The sequence below is a fragment of the Varanus komodoensis genome, unplaced genomic scaffold, assembly GCF_004798865.1.
Source record: "Varanus komodoensis strain SLA01 unplaced genomic scaffold, ASM479886v1 scaffold12, whole genome shotgun sequence".
Classification (NCBI taxonomy): Eukaryota; Metazoa; Chordata; class Lepidosauria; order Squamata; family Varanidae; genus Varanus; species Varanus komodoensis.
Window position 1 is genome coordinate 16,947,450 of NW_025335349.1, and position 14,397 is coordinate 16,961,846.

General features: G+C 40.7%; 1 protein-coding gene across 2 annotated transcripts in view; it reads right to left on the reverse strand.

The window, feature by feature from the left end:
• The window catches only part of ANGPT1 (angiopoietin 1), a 147,245-nt gene that overhangs the window by 81,243 nt on the left and 51,605 nt on the right, over positions 1-14,397 (reverse strand). The window contains exon 1 of one of the 2 annotated variants that reach the window (XM_044422176.1): positions 523-534. The exons of the other annotated variant lie outside the window; for it this stretch is intronic. The gene's annotated coding sequence lies outside the window, so the exon portion shown is untranslated. Of the gene's footprint in view, positions 1-522; positions 535-14,397 lie in introns of those variants that run through there. 2 annotated transcript variants of the gene reach the window in all.

The following is a 14,397-nucleotide window of genomic DNA, read 5'->3' on the forward strand; positions in this document are numbered from 1 at the left end:
GGCTTTAACCCCCGGCTAAATGAAATGTTGTTTGCATTTGTTTCTGCTTAGCTCTTTGTCTGAGCCTTGTTAAAGACAAGAAACAAAAATTCATTTTTGTATTTGGCTGCATTTTTCTGCATCCTCCTGTGGTCCATTTCAGTTCTACAATAAATCCCAGCTAGATAGTGGACAATAATAAATCTACATTATTCTGCCAAGTAAAACCTTGGCCAGAGAAACAGCTTTATAATCACACCAAAACATTACAGTTTAATCCGAAGTACATAAAACAGTGCTATGTAGCAAGCTACCAGGATTGTTAATTAATTCTTTTTTTTCCTTAAAAGTTGCAGCAAAAAGGGGGAATCTACATCTCTTGAAATCATATTCAAGAGATTTTAATGGAAATTCAGACCCTGAAATATCAAAGCTTTTAAAAACATTTCTGAAATAATGAAAAGGTATGTTATTTTGCTGAGGAAAAGTTTAAGCTTTGGATTGCACTTTATCCTGGCTAATACACATGAATAGAACCATAACCTACTGCAGCCAGGACAAAAGCACACCCACCCACCCGCATGCACACACTATCAGCTCAGGAAAACGGTAACTAGCATGCACTGTGTACTCATTTGTCACCAAGAGAAATCCACAGCACAATTTTGTGAATGTGGCTTGGACATGTCACTTCCAAAAACAGCTTTAAAAAGGCTGAACAAATCTGTCCATTTCAGTCCTTCTGTTCCCCAACTGATACTTTGCTTCAACCCATCACCACATCAGTTTATGAATTAAGAACGTGAGAGTCCACACAAAAATCTATATCCATACACCTAAAAACAAATGTTAAATGCACCTTTCCTAGAATGTGCACTTCTTGTAAGTGATCTCCAGCTCATATAATGCATCTTTATGTATACTCATAAATGGATTTTTGTTTGCACTTTTCCTTATTTTTGTATGCTGCTCTGGAATCATGAACTGTATGAGAAACCGCTGCAAAATACAGATATTCTCACAAACATCCTCCACTTCTATAAGTTTGTCTGGTGTGAACTGGGTGAGTCTCTGACCTTCATCCCTAAACATGAAAATATGATGGATGTTACTTACAGCCATGGGGTCCCTGGGTACAAGTCAACAGCAAGATCAGGCATGGGACAATGTGCAAGACACTGTAGATGGTACCTGACATGTGACTCTACTCTCAATGTTTTTTTCTTAAAACTCTTCCCCAAGAAAATTTGTTCAACCAGGGCAGGTTTAGGTTAGCCCATAAAAAGATTTATCCCTAGGAAAGCAGCAGGCAGCCCTGTAGAAGGATGAGATGGAGAGGTCAACAGCAAACTATTTCCTGCCGCCAAAGATACACAAATAACTCTTTTCCAGGCTGACATGCATTAAACTGATGACCAGCCCCTTGGCAATTCCATCACTTCAGACATGCTTGTTGTATCTGGTAGCAGGTTTTGTCTCTTGTTTCCCCTGTAAACAACCTTAACATGTTGTCTGTGATGATTTATTTCTATGGCAAACCTGTTAACCTTAGCACAAGCTGTATCCAGGGAGTTTTCTTTTTAATCACTGTTGCTTTTGGAAGGAGCCACCAGTTTATTAAGATATAAAAAGGAAATGTGTAAGTGCTTCCATTCCAGTTAGTCATTAACTTTCTGTGAATCCACAGCTGAAGGAAGGAAGGGGAATCACTGCACAAGATGTAGAACATGCAACATTTTTCCACCACATCAACTAGGGATGTTGTAGGAACAACTTCACAGGAAGACTGGCCATGTTTATTCCATTAGCTTAATAATAAAGCTAGAATGCATCACACCACTAAATTGGAACCTATGGAGCAAAAATAATAATAAGAATGAAGCTAACCTACTGCAGGCAAATATTTTGCAAGGATTTTAACTAACAATGACAATGAACTGCTCTTATACCAACCCAAGATTGGGCCACAAACCTGCATGGCTCTCAGAGAGAAAGTAAATATAATATAATGTCAAAAAATGTAGCACTGGCCACCAATGCAGATACCTTTTAAGGGGGATTAGGCAAATTCATGGAACATAAGCAGAGGAAGCTTGGAAGACAAGTTAGAAGACAAGAGGCAGAGCCAAGGGTCACATACAGCAAAAGTCTTTGAATCCCCAATTTTCAGTAACCCATACCATGGGGGGCAGGGAAATATGAAAACTGAGGAACAGTTTTCACACTGCTGCAAAAAGTACTCCTTAGAATCATAGAATAGTAGAGGTGGAAGGGGCCATGAAGGTCTTCAGATCCAACACCCTGCTGTTGCAGGACACCACTTTACACCATCCCACTCAGATGGCTGCCCAGTTTCTTCTTGAAAGTCTCTAGTGTGGGAGAACCCACCACCTCTCCAGGCAGCTGGTTCCACTGTTGTATTGCTCTAACAGTGAGGAAGCTTTTCCTGATGTCCAGCATGAATTTGGGTTGCTGCAACTTGAATTGATTATTCTGTGTCCTACACTCTGGTATCAGCAAGGAGAGATCTTGGCCTTCCTCTTTGTGACTGCCTTTGAGGTACTTATAGAGGGATATCATGTCCTCCCTCAGTCTTCTCTTCTAAAGGTGGAACATGCCCAGTTTCACATACTCTTGTTCCAGCAACAACTCATTGCACAGAGAATCCAAACACTGTAAGATAATGATAGGGGCGGGCAGGGAGAGTCCACACAGGCATTAGAACCATGAATATAACACTACATGTAAGACTTAATATTCTCAGAGTCACACCAAAAAGCAGCCTTTGGAAACAGGAACAATTTCTGAAAGCTTCCAAACCTCCAAGTCATTGTATATTCATTACACAAAGAGTTGCCACACTCAGAAGGAGACAGTACAGGTTCCAGATCATTCATGTGCCGTAAGAACTATATTGCACCAGAATAAACATACATATTGCATGGCCTACACATGTGCATAAACCACAAAGCATAATAGCAAGCATAATAGCAATGATAATAATTATATTAAGGCAGAGTATTTTCAGAGGCACACAGAAAAGCATACTTTGAAACATGCACCAACATACAATGCCCAAACCACAACCAGACTAGTCATGTATATCACAGGACCCAGTGTATGGTCTGAAGGCATGTAAGGCATCCATGCTGTTGAAGCTAAGCAGGTTTGGGGCTGGCCTGAGCTTGGAGGGGAGACCATCTGGGAACTGCACTTGAGTTCCACAAGGAGAGAAAGGTGGGATATAAATAAAAGAAGAAAAGAAAATGCACCTCAGACCAGAACAAACACACATATTCCAAGCCAGATCACATACAGATATGACAGCTCATGCACACACCCCTTCAAAGATTAAACAACAACTTATTACTGGAACTGGACCTCGAGTTAGACCTGCTTTCGCTACAGCAGCTCCCTTCTGACCACTTCCATGGTCAGAGGAGCAGCTATGCCTGTGCTGCCTTCTGGGTTCCTCAGCCTCACACAAATGACCCCCTCTCTTGTGGGGGGTGGGGTGGGAGGTATCACTTCTGATTGACCAGATCAGGCTATTCTGAAGTGCCTACGCTCTGCAAGTAGGAAGTAGCACTGGACACCAGGCAGACTACAAAGCCCTTCCAGTTTAGGAGAAGGCCCTGAAGAAGCAGGCATCCTCTGAGCATGTGGAAGTTCACAGTTACTCAGCTGAGATACTGAAGCTGCTTCTACTGCCAGAAAGAGCTTCTGTGCTGGTGCAGCAGCAGCATCCACTCCTGGCAAAGAGAAAAAGGCACAACAGGTGTAAGAGAGCAATGGAGGAGTAGAGCCCAAAACACCTTCTCATCGGAGCAAGCCCTGAGTATAAAGCTATCAATGGCTACTAGTAATGAGGGCTACACAAAGCCTCCAAGATGAGAGCCACCAGGAAGCTACCACATGAGGGGGTTGTTGCTCATATTCTACTCGTGGGCATCCTGTGGGCTTCTGATTGGCTCCTGTGTAGTGTGACCAAGTGCCCTCTTTGCAGCCCTTTCCTTGAAAGGTTGTCAAAGAACTATCCTTTGATTGAGGGTGCCCTCTATCAAAAAAGCTATCCTATCCCATTGAAATTTAAAAATTTAGAACCCATAAGCAGGACCTGGACAGCAGGCTGAATGTGCAGACAGAGAGGTCACCTGTTTAGAGTCTTCTGCATTTTGATTAAATTTCCTTTATTTCTCTTAAATTATGACACATACTCTAAATTTCTATCTGTACATAAAAATAGCACATACAAATTGTTTTTGTCTTCTGGGGTGTCACATTTCTTCTTCGTTGCTGAGTTGTAAGTGACCACCGAACATGGGAGAAGCAGAGAGCTGGACTAGATATACATTAGGTCTGATTCAGTGAGAATCCTATTTCTTGTGTCAGTTTAAGGAATGTACAGATCAAATATAAAAACATGCAAAGGATACAACATGCTCCAGGTCCAGCTTTGAGAACTGGGTCTTTGCCCGCAAGGTAAAACCAATTAATGTGACCTCGTTTAACACACCAAGTGTCCTCTTCATCTTTATTGCTAATAAAGCTATTTCATTAGCTTTGCTAATGATTCATTCATTTTGCTTTTGGGAATCAAAATAAATTTGTTATCTTGTCAGTGCTAGTCTATCTACTTCCTGTCCCTTCCCTGCTCCTAAACCCCTTTTCTGATCTCAGAAAAGTAGCGTGTCTGAGAGAAAGCAGCATCCCTTTCTGTTCCAGTTGTAAGGGGCATGGAGAGCACTCCTACTGCATAGTCCCAGTTCTAACATGAGCATTTCTTCTCATGTTGGGGCTGGTTTCCAGCACTGGAGGTGGAACTCCAAGGATCCAATGGACCTCTAGATGTTCCTATGATCATGCTGCCCACCTACCTAGCACAGGTCCAGACAAGATCAAAGACTAGCTCTATCGACAGTTAAACCATTCCTGCCAAATGGTGCTTCCGTTTCTGCGTATTGGTCAAGATCCAAGGTTGGCTGCAGTTAGAGTCTCGTTTATGTGCACATGGGTTTGTACAGCCAAAGAAGTAGCCATGAATAAGCTAGCAGTCAAGTAGTTGAGGGGCAAAGCAGCAGATGTGACTGCTGAATCAGAACCAGGCAGAAGTCTCTACTCCAAGGGAGGAACAGACTGTTGGAGGGCTCTGAAGCAGATGGGAGGTCAAACAGGTAGGAAGAGGAAGCAAGAGAATACCTCAAGACAAGTTGCTGAGAGTGTTGATTTGTCATGTCTGCCAGGCTTATTTGGGCCCAGCAGTTTTCCCAAATGAGCTTCTTGAGTCATTTCACAACATTCAAGCTGAGATTTCAGTGGACACTCTTCAGGCTGGAAATACAGCCTAGATAAAGCATAGGTGGGAAACATATGGCCCTTCAGCTGTAGTTGGACTGCACTAGTCAACAAAGCCAATGGTACACAGTCCAACAATATGGAGGGCCCCAAGTTGCCCACGTATGTGTCTTAGGTCCTGAGTACCCAAAGTGCTGGTGGCACAGGAGCTGGAGATGATCTGCTCAAGACCCTGGTTTGTGACCCCCATAAGCTCCCTATGGTATCTTTGCCACTTATTCTCTGGGGAATCCCAATGCTTCCTAAGCCATTTCATAGCAAACACTTCTTTTTCAGGACCTACAGGACTCTATGTCAAGCTGACCATTTCTCTGTTACCACCTGTTGTCCTAAAATATTTTTTAAAACTCTTGGTAGCGTGAAATAATAGGCTTAGGGATTAACACTTGAAGCAAGCTGAACTATTAAACAAGGTAATTTTTAAAGGAATATATTGCTAATAGGGGAATATTTATATTTACTTTTAGTTTTTAAAAGGCTGCTTACTGACAATTCCTAAGGACACCCTCCTGCCAATAAGAAATAGACGAGAACAACAAAAGAGGAAAAACAAGAGACCTCTTCCAAGAATTCCAAGAGATCAAAGAGAAATTCGACCATAGATTGCTGAAATGATCAACAGGGGAACATGCTATCTGATCAAGATAAAGGGAAGGTGGAAACAATATACAGAAGTACAGTACAGAAGAGATAAAAGTATGGCAAACTTCTTCAAACTGGAATCTACTGAGGAAGAACCTACAATATATAAAAGTGGACTGAAAGCTGTTCTGAAAGCACTTGGAGGGAATAAAGCACCCAAGAGTGCTTCCATAGGGTACCAGTAAAAGTATTCCAAGATGAAGTATTCCAGATCTTAGCAAGAATATGTCAACAAACACAAAAAACCTAACAATGGCCCACAGATGGGAAACATTCAATATACATTCCAATCCATAAGCAAAGAAATGCAAGCAGTGCTGCTGTTATAGGACCACTGCACCCACTTCCATGCATAGAAGATGTTGCCACTGAATGTGCAAAATGGCTGTGGGAAGTGTTGAAGAAGTCATGTTGTGCATGCATGCATGAAGGTTGCAATGTACTTAGTGGAATTTCTCTTTGTGTATACTATCTATCATTAAGATGTTGTACATCTATTACGTCTATTCTCATTATCACATCTCTGTTGTGGTAACAACTGAGAACTTACCTTCATCAACTTGTTAATTTAGGTAGATTTAATGTGTGAGTACGTACAAGGATTTCACGCATGCTAGATCTTGTTGTTAGTCGCGAAGTTGTGCCCGACCCATTGCAACCCCATGGACAACATTCCTCCAGGCCTTCCTGTCCTCCACCATCGCCCGGAGTCCACTTAAGCTCACACCAACTGCTTCAGTGACTCCATCTAGCCACCTCATCCTCTGCCATCCCCTTCTTTTGCCATCAATTGTTCCCAGCATTAAACTAGATAGTAAATAATAAATAAAAACTTACATAGTACACAGTGATTCTACTTTTAAGATAACATCTGAAGACTAGGGTTGGCCATATGTCCTGCTTTACACAGGACAGTCCTCTATTTGAAGGGCTCCCCAAGTCTGCTGTAAAAATAATAAACGATGGAAGGGAGAATGGAAGTCCTGAAGCTGCTGTCCTACAGCACCAATACTTCACACTAAGCAGGCACATACATCCCCTGGTCATGGTGAGACTCATGGTATTTCTGTTTAAATCATAATAATTATTTTGAAGTGCCCATATATACAGGTATACTAGCATATGCAAGTATTATGCAAATCTAAACCATCTTTTGCCCTCTTTTTTCAGTAGTCCACGTTCTCTCTTTTGGTGATGTGTAAATGGCCACCTTACTGATGACAATGATCTGTCATGATAGATCAGCAGCCACTTTGGAAGCACCAAAGGACAGCCATGAAAACACATGCAAGCATTCCGAATCTCAAACTCACCCATCCCCAAGTTGGTGAAAGAACTCGGTTTTTCCCTTAACAATGGAACATTGTGTTTTAAGTGCTGGGAAACTGCTGATGGCTGAATGACAACATGAAACCAGCCTCTTTAAGAGGTTGATTATTTTAACCCTTCTTATAGAATGAGAAACCATTAGAACAAATAATGAATTAAGCCCCAAATCAAAGCCACCACCAGCAAATGTCAAGTATGGATAAACGCAAGGTTACATTTGATTTAACAAAGCCAGAGAACTTGGCTGAGATTGTACCGGGGAGCACTAGAACCAACACAAAGACCAAGTTAAAAAGCCCCTCTTTTTAATGCCTTTTGCTAATCCCCACCTTTGGCTAGTTGGTTTGAAGTACAAGGGGGATGAGGAGAGATTTAATAGAAACTGGCTTTCCTAGCCACAAAATCTTGCTATGATTGGCATTTCATGTCATTCCCCTTTCATTTAAACTCCAGTCTTTTCTTGGGTGCACTGCAAAGCCTTTATTTACAAAAGAGTGAGATGCATATTCAGAATGAAATGTACAGTAAATAATCGGCTCCAGTAGAGCTGGCAATCAGGCAGCATACTAACAGAATAATCCTGAGTTGGCAAGAGCTGCACAAAATGATCTCACAAGAGTGTTCCACCTCTGCTTCCTATGAACTCAGTAGCTGCTTTTTTATCCAAAAATTAAATTAACACACAAATAAATCTTGCAGATTTTTTTTTTCAGGAGAAGAAAAAAACCCGTAAAGCACAAACCCCTAAACTTCAAATAAAGTTCAAGTGTCCCAATAAACTCTGGGACAAATGTGATATAGCTTTTGAGATGCATATGATTGTTGTCCATGGAAGTATCTTGCATATTTAAGTTTTCTGCTCCCTCTCTTACACTTGCAGACAGTATGTTCCCCTGGCCACCCTTCTCATGCTCAAATAGGGCTTTGAAGGACAGATGGGAAGTACACTGTCAAGTCAACAAATTAGCAGTTAACTATGAAAAGACAAATGTGATCTGTCTCCACCAAAACAAAACAAAACAAAACATTAGTGCATAGGCCAAATGAGATCACACAGATGCCCAAATGCCTCATTTAGTAGTATGGTGTAGTGGTTAAGAGCGTGGATCCAAGACTCTGGTGATTTGGGTTCTAGTCCCTGCTCAGACATGGAGCGAACTGGGTGATTTTGGCCCACTCACAGACTCTCAGTCCAACCTACCTCACAGGGTTGTGGTTGTGGGGATAAGACTGAGAACATCAGGAGGAGAATGATGTAAGTCGCTTTGAGATATTTTTAAAAAGGCAGAATATCGAAGGAAGGAAGGAAGGGAAAGATGGTTTATTTATTCAACCTCACATCAGGACTGAAAAACACAAGAGCACACAGGTTGCAATTGGGACTCTTAGTATGGTATATTGCTGGGGTAGGCAAACATTTCCTATTTTGAATTTAATAGAATAAAAATCAGCCCCCAGTACTGTATGGATCAGAGATCTAGGGTCTTCAGACCTCAAATGAGTTAGCTTGTATGGAGAGTAAAAGTTTAAGAAACATCTTGAGGACTTCCAAATATTCTCCACTAGAGTACCTTCTGTTAAAAAGAGAATCTCAGACTTGGGCTATGAAAATGTGTCAGGTGGCAATTAATTCTTGGCTAAAAGTCAAGTAATGCCAGAAAATCACTTCACAAAAAATGATGTTACTTGGAAAAACTGAGCTTTATTTTATCAAGGAAAGAATCTTAGCATTTTGTGTTGACTACATAAAAATGATTATTGAGATTATTATGCATTAACTACATGATTTTGAAAGAATATGAATCACAACTTTGGAATATAAAAATATCTGACACACACCCCTAATATAATCTATCTGAATATATACCAGCTCCACATCAGTATTTATTTAAAACTGGGGGTGGGAACCTATCTGAGGAAGAAACCAACTCTGGCCACTTTTTATATCATTTATTTATTTATATTGAATTTATATACCTCACCCAATAGTCCCACACAGGACTCCCTAATGCCCTCTACAGGCTTGCAAAGCAACCTTACCATATGCATTTCTCATTGTGGATAACCTGAGGGTGGGAACCTTCCTCATGGTTTGTTAGAAAAGAACATCTTGTTTACTTGTTTGAAATGGAACAAACTGGTCACTCTTAATATCTCGCTTTTCAATAAGGTCATAAAGAATATGAGAAGGATTCCTACTTTCCTAATGGTATAACCCAATGTCTGTGCCAGATTTTTAAGGCACACATGAAAGGTTGCACCAGAGAAGTTTGGTAAGTAGATACTTTTATAGAAATGAAAACCTGTTATCACGAAAGTTTATCATTCAGTTAAGTTCTTTAATTCTGGATTATTCATTATTTTCTTTAAGTGTGTTTAATTTGTCCACTTTTAGTTTTATCATACATTGGATTTATTTTCTTCTTGTCATATACTGATGATCTAACATTATAAACAATAAAACTGAACTGAGAATGGATTTAAGTTTTTCTGGAATCTGGAAGAAGAAAGGGGACTGGTTAGCTGAATTCACATCTTGGCAAGGAATAACCAGATATGTACCCTAATTGTAACTAACAGAACATAAATCTTATACATGTCAGTAAAAGAAGTCTTTAAGTCTTTCTTGGAAGCATGAACTTTTGAACACGCCTGGGTTAGATTTGCTCTGGTATAACACATGAAAGGGGTTAGCCATATCTCCTAAACTGTTTATACAGGTATCTACATGACTATTTTCAATTCAGTTCCAGATGGATTTTCAATCCTCTCCTGAGAAAATTATATCCACCAAATATATATTTTATAGCTAATGCAACAGAAGAGGACTTACTACTTGCATTTCAAGAGTATCTTGAAAAAACAAGTCCTTGGTTTGAATCCTGCCTCTACCATAAACTCATCAAGGCACAAGCCTGTGCAAATTTAGACAGAAACAATTTCTACAATCATATTCTACAAAATTCTACAGTTCTACACAAGCGGTGGGACCTTTTCCTGTCTAAATGTGCCTAGGACTATATCATTACTGACCTTGGGCAAGGCATTTTCTTCTTACCTAAGTACCCCTCTCACAATTTGGAGGCAAATAATACTAACTTACCTTACATAGCTGTTGGAAGAACTACAACCAGCTAATGAACAAGAAGACTTTAACCTAAGTGCCATGAGAGTGCTGCTGCTTATTCTTATTCTTATTATTGATTATTACAGCAGCACCAGTATTATTAAGTTATGACATCTCAGGCTTATCTATTACCAATCTTAAACTGTGGAAAAGGAGGAAAACAGGCTGCATTTATTTATTTATTTATTGCATTTATATATCAACCCAATAGCCCAGAGGGCTCTCTGGGTGGTTTACAAACATTAAAACCCCAAATACAATATCCAATCCTAAACAAATAGATTGGCTACACCATGACTGAGTAGAAAATAACATGGTTAAAATGAATTAAATAAATAAACATACAATTAAAATTAATTAACTTTAAAATATTGGTTCAATAAAAAGGTCTTGACCGTTTATTATTATGAACTTCCCCAGAAAGAGGGAATTATCAGCTGTTTGCAGGGCCTAATTGTGACTGCAGAATCAAACTTGCTGGAAGGTAACTAAATGCACTTGTGATTTTTAGAAAGGCAAACAAATCCAAATGGCTGGGAGCAACGTATAAGCTAAAAGACAAGGTACAATACAGTAGCCTAGCCAACGAATGTGAGCTGCTCTATTAGACAGCAGAAGATCGTGGCATGTCATGTGAATCCCTGTGTTTGGCTGGCATAAATACTGAGAACCTGAACTTCTGCTCCTGTTGGGTCAAAAGGGCAGCATTAGGCTCCATCCAGCTTCTTTAGCTCAAGCCAAAGTACTACCAGTAACATCAAGGAACTTACCCTCCAAGTGCAGTCCTTCTACGTAGAAGATGTCCAGTGCAGCCACCAGTGGGGCTCCTCGAGGGCTCATGAGCCTCACTATTCTCCTATATGTGGGGTGCAAGTCTGTGGATCACTTGGTGATGCCTGACAGAATGATAGTTTAAAAGATTGGCAGATGGAGGGATGGATTTTGCACAAATGAGAAATGGATGACTTTTCACAATTCTTTTCAATAAAGGTAAAGTAAGGCTGACGTTTTCTTTCTATGCTCTTTTACGAGAAATGAAAATACTATCAGGATTTCTTGAACATAACAGCTTCTCTCATTTTTATAAGATGTTGACTGCTCCTTTCCAATGAAAAGTCCATTTTAACAAAAACATGCTATTTGTTATCCTTCAGGACTACAATAAAGTTACGAAAGTTCAGCAGTAGCATAAACTAAATTCACAAATTCATTTATGCCACCTAGGACAATCTGTACATTTATTGATGGCATTGAGGAATTCCATGTAATGGTTTTTGCTACCCAAGAACTGCAAAAGAAAAAGAGAGTTCAGCTTGTGCAAAGTTGAGCTGCCAGAATGCTCCTGGGAATGCTACAATTTGGTATCACACTAATTTTGCAACTGCTGCATCAGTTACCCATAGCTTCCAGCCTCAGTTTAAATGCCTGTACCAGCATTTAAGGCTCTGAATAGTCTGAAAGCATGTTGCTTGAAGGGCCACCTAGACCCAGCCAGTCGTGTAAGACTGTCTACACAGGACCTTTATCTTTGACCTAACCCTAAGAGTGATCAGAGTGGCCTTGTCCAAGAATTTTACCTCTCTTGGTTTATTATCCACCAAGTTGAGAAAGAATGTTTATATTCCACCATTTTATTGAGTTTATTGCTAAATCCCTGTATTAAATAAAACAAACAAATTACATGCCCTTCCATCCATAGGCGGAAGGAAAAGGGAACCAACTTGTGAACCATAGAGAGTACTAGTCAAAATAAACCATTGCAGAGGTTATGTTTTGGATGTGTAGCTAAATGCAAGGTGCAATCCTATGGCCTCCTGACATTGTCTGGAGGGTCACAGGATCCTTTGGAGTACCAAGATCAAGGTCCTATGACCTCAGGGCTGAACCTCCAAAGCGTGAACTCCACCCCAGCCCCTGTTGCAGCTAACTTGGTAAGAGCTGTGCTGAGTGCCTCTCCAAGAGTGCAAATGTGCCTCAGAAAGGGGGGAAAGAACATGCTAGCAAAACAAGGAGAGGAGAAGGCTGGAGTCATCTAAGTGCTTCAATGTTATTGGTGTTCCAGCCTCTCTCCCTCCCCTTCCCTGGCTCTGTCTAGATAAAATTCACAGGGTAGGGTGGGGTGATATAGTAGCAGAGACTGCAACTGCTGTATGCCACTGCAGCCACTGGATGCACATAAACCTCTGTGAATTGCATTAATTAAGATGCAGACCAATGGTCCCTACCAGTGGCATTACTGAGGGAGAAGGACTGGGGAGGAGTTTCCAGTTTGGACTCAACATTCCTTGCATGAGCAGAGGTTTATCATTTAGCTTGCCTTGCCTTGTTAGAGGTGAGGTGCCAATAAAGATCCAAATTGTAATGTTCTGTGTTTTGAAAGAGAAGGGAAGACTCTGGCTCACAACAGTACCCATATGTACTAACTCATGGAGACGAAGCTTGAAGAAGCTGGATATTTTAAACCTGGCAATGAGACTGTTAAGAGGCAATGCAGCTAACATCTTCAAAGAGCTGCCGCATAGATGTTGAACCAAATATATTTTCTGTTGCTCCAGGAGACTGAAGTGCAATAGAAGCTTGGAAACCACCTACTTTAGCAGCGGATCTCCTGCATCAGCAGGGAGGTAGACTAGATAGCCTTTGGAGTGCTGTTCAGCTCTTTTATTCTATGCAGTCATAGACCTCTTAGGCTTATGCTAGTAGATATCCTAACTGTTACCGTCAAATGTTAAAAACTCAAGAATCGATCCTTATAAAATACCAGTATATGAAGTAAGAGAAGTACAAAGCTCATTCAAAATGGGTGTTAAATTTACACATCTCTCCTAGCCATTTTGCAGATTCAAAGAAGAGAAGTCACATAACCAGCCTACCTCTTCCTGAAATCTCCTGTCCTACCTGAGGAGAGGGAATGCTTGTTCTCAGCAGACTGCATTTCTCACAGCAGGAGATGATGCATACATCTCTTCCCTTGCAAGAGATGAAATTGTAAACTGCAACTTTTACAATTTTGTACCCTGAATCCAAAGAACCACTGGAATAGTCCTGCACCTTCAATGGACCTTTGGAGTTGTGTTTCATTTAAAACCATATATTTATTTATTGGTTTGTTTATTTATAAAGAACTTGTGTTTTCCATATGACAACAAAGTTTTGAAAATCGGGGGTGATCTGTGGTACGTCTTAGGAAGAAACAGTTAAAAGTTCTACTTGGCCTACCTATTCCTTTGGGCATTCTTAAATCAGCTCTGTGGGTCCTACCCTATGCCTTGAATCAGAATGGACTGGAGTGTACAGCCCCATCTGGGTGCCTCTCAGCTGCCCTGATGTTTACCAGTGGGTCTCTGCCTGCGAGTGCGAATGTGGGGGTGAGTCAGCAAAGAGGAAGCCTACTGAACATGCAAAGTTTCTCCTTATGCTCTGGAAATGTGGTTTTCCAGAATCCCATATTGTGTGAAGAGCCTATGTGTGTTCAACAGGATCTCCTTTCATGGACCTTCCCCAGCCCATGGACAATGAAAGCGTGGGTCCATGCATGAAAGCGAAGACCAGCAGACAAGTCCTCAATTTTTCACATTTGAATTTTATTCAATGCTTGAATAGGAGCGCTTAGAAATAATGTCCAAATAGAAGCACTCCTGAAACACAAAGAAAGCATGCTAGCTGCAAAATCCAAAATCTATTTTTGATTCTAACTTTCAGAGCATCCCCCATTGCCCCAAGTGGGATTTATAGCACTGAGAACTTCCAGTGGGAGAAAGATATTTCAGTTCAGTTCTATGTTATCTGCAGAGACCGCAGCTGTCTGGGGGAGACTGAGCTGTTATTCCAAAAACCTTCAGCTTATGCATAAGTCTGGAACATATTTTAACCAATTTTAAAATAGACATTGGGCATCCATTCAGGTTTTATATCCAAGAAGTGCTTGAAGGAGGATTTTTGTGACTAACTTTTATGGTACCTAG